Source organism: Elephantulus edwardii, unplaced genomic scaffold (assembly GCF_000299155.1).
Source record: "Elephantulus edwardii isolate Elephantulus edwardi_28Jun2011 unplaced genomic scaffold, EleEdw1.0 scaffold00020, whole genome shotgun sequence".
Taxonomy (NCBI): Eukaryota; Metazoa; Chordata; class Mammalia; order Macroscelidea; family Macroscelididae; genus Elephantulus; species Elephantulus edwardii.
This window is the reverse complement of record NW_006399770.1, coordinates 20,811,601-20,814,785: the sequence shown is the minus strand read 5'-3', so window position 1 is coordinate 20,814,785 and position 3,185 is coordinate 20,811,601. Positions and strand designations below refer to the sequence as shown.

At 41.3% G+C, this 3,185-nt stretch overlaps 1 pseudogene; it reads right to left on the bottom strand.

The window, feature by feature from the left end:
• Positions 1-2,333: 2,333 nt before the first annotated feature.
• The window catches only part of LOC102877600, a 1,487-nt pseudogene continuing 635 nt past the window's right edge, over positions 2,334-3,185 (bottom strand).

Genomic DNA, 3,185 nt, shown 5'->3' with positions numbered 1-3,185 from the left:
ACAGCCTGTCAATTAATTTATACACAATAATGGATTAATCTTTTGTCTTAAAAGCATCCAAGATATACTTTATACACAAGAGGATTTTGTTAACTGTTGTTGTTGTTTTGTGCTGTCAAGGCAGATCCAATTCATACCTAGTCCTGCAGCAAATTTTCAGAGACAATCATATGAAAGGATATCACCCATCTTTCTGCCACCAACAAATTGGTGGATTCAAACCATGTGAATTTGGGTTGGCAGCATGAGTTCTTACCAGTAAGCCACTAGCTAACTATGCTGGACTCGACGGCCATTAACAACAACAACAAGGCAGTCAAAAGTATCTTTTCCTATCTATGGAAATAGAATAAATTAATGATATAGTGTAAAAGAAATAATTTCAGTCTCAATGATTTGCTTAAGTTACATGAGACATCCTCTTTTGTGTAACATATACATACAAAGATTTACTTAGACCATGCTTTTTTTCCCTTTCAATATCAATGCAATGGACTCAATTTACCTTTTATTTCAATTATGCATATGTGACTAGAGAGTTTGTTCATACTGAACAAATACTGACATTATTGACAATGTAAGTATTCTGGTTAAAACAGCATTGGTCCAAATTGTAGAAAGTAAAAGACATGAATCAATTCACAGTTGAAAAAAAAACAACAAACAAACCAGTGACTGGTTTAGAATATTTTGATAATTTATTTTAATTTTCTGTGTTTTTTGATGTTTTTTAAAATTTATTATTAATTTCAACGTTGGGTTTCCATTCATTCATTGTTGCACTTTTCTCCACTCCCAACCCTCAGCCCTAGTATACTATGCTCTTTGAAAAGTAAAAAAAGATTCTTTCATTGTTTTACAAACACTCCCCCAGGTCCACTCCACTATACAACCTTTACTCTGGACTCCTGTCATGACAAAAATACCCAATCACATGTAACTTTTTAAGCAGTTTTCTCCCTTATCTGCTGCAATACAGTATACATTATTGAACCCATCTTTCTAAGTCTTTCCCCAACCCCAAGGTCAGTCCTGTTTTACAACAGTGGCACCATGCTATAACTTGTCCTTCTGTTACTGAGATACTTTACTCAGCATAATGTCCTCCAGGCTTGTCCATTTTCTTTTTTTGACTGTTAATAAAAACATTTATTTTGCATTTTATACAGAACAACCTGAAGTCTGCAACAGGACTTGACAGTTACCCAGGGGTTTACAGACAGTGTGTCCATCTCAACAGTGTAATCTTGGGAATTGGGGATCCACACAAACACAGGCAGGAGTTGGGAGGGAGGGGGAGGGCACAGTAGGAGTGTATTTCAGTCCTTTCTCAAGGAAAAGGCGGTAGAGCATTCATAGTCACTGAAAACCTGTGTAAATGGGGCTCCTAGAATAAGCACTGTACTCTGAACTCTTGGGGAAGAGGCAGGAAAGGGACCTTGATAAATAAAAAAGGGGTGTAGAGGGAGGCTTATTATTTTTTAATTCCTCAGACCCAGGACCTGATAATCAAGAGGACCATGTCCAATTTTGAATAATTTTCCGGCTCAAAAGAAAAAAAGGTGACTCCTGGGGTGCTATCATCCTGGTCATTCCTAGGTCTATATGCCCTACACATATTTAAAAAAAAAGTTGGATGGTAGTGGCTTATGTTCCACGGAAGTAAAATGATCACAGTCAGCACTGACTGGTAAAGACCACAGATCAGCCAGTGGTATATACAACCTGCTGAAAGGGGTTCCTAGTGGGGCCAAGAGAAGGCCCAGAGCGTCTTTAGCCTGAGGCACAGCAGCTAGAGAGTCTGAAAGGTAAGGAACAAAAGATGCTCAAGACCTTAATTTAAAAAAAACTATGGCTTCTGCGCTCACCTGGTGGCAAAAAAAAAAGCCAAAAATTTGCAAAAATAGATCCAATTAATCGACAGGTCTTACTGGAGGTGTCTATGTGCATAGGAGAGGACAATGGTTTTAATATAGTTGACAATCTGCATATTCCTATGGAAATGGAAGGGGCAGAGTCCGGGTTTGCTGGCATACTGAGGGCTAGACAGAGTAGAACAAAAAGCTCTAAAGTAACTGCAGAGTCTCTGTAACCAGCTTGCCAGCTTGTGGGGCAAAGGGGCCAGATTCCCACTCTAGAGATGGCAGGAAGCCAAGCCCAGATCATCACATGCATTAGTCCTGGTCATTCTATAGTTGACAGGAAACTCATACAAGGTAGGGAAAGGGATCTGGTTAGGGGAAGAGCGGTCACTTTTCTTCTTTTAAAGTCTTAATTTATAATTTAAACTCAACTTATTACCAGTGCCTCTGATACAATTTAATATTAAATCTTTAAAGGTTGTCGCAAATAATTTTTTTCTCACTTTCTGGTAGTCCCCCCGGTCTTAGTCTCCCATTTAACCTTGATTTAGAGTCCACAAACTTTATCAGACCATCTGTGCTCATGGACTTGGGCCTTTCTAGAGGGAAGCCTAGGGCTCTGCTCCAGATGAGCTGTGCCAATACCCCAAGTGCCCGTGACACCCCAAACAGGACCGTGTAGTAATTCATCTCCATCATTCCATAGTACTGGAGTAGCACACCGCTGTGGGCATCTACGTTGGGCCAGGGATTCTTGGCCTTGCCTTGCTCTAAGAGGACATTGGGCACAATCTTATATAGCTGAGCAACCAACTTAAACATTGGATCATTAGGCAGATGTTTCAGAGCAAACTCTCGCTGACAGGTGTATCTTGGATCAGTCTTCCTTAGTACTGCATGGCCATAGTCTGGGAGAACCCGTCCAGAGTTGAGTGTGTTCCAGATATAGTCCCGTAACTTCTCATCCGACACATCTTTGCCAACTTCCTTCTCCAGCTGTGTCAGCCAGACAAGCACTTCCTGATTTGCCAGTCCATGTAAGGGCCCTGCTAGCCCATTCATGGCAGCTGCAAAGGACAAGTAGGGATCTGAAAGGGCACTTCCTACCAGATGGCTAGTATGTGCACTTACATTGCCACCCTCATGGTCACTTTGGATGGTGAGGTATAAGCGCATGAGTTCAGTGAACTGAGCATCAGTATAGCCTAACATGTTGGTGAAATTGTGGGACCAGTCCAGCTTAGTGTCGATGGCCCCAATACTGCTGCCCTCCCGGTAGAGGTTCCGGTAGATCTTTGCTGCAACACAAGGTAGCTTTGCAAT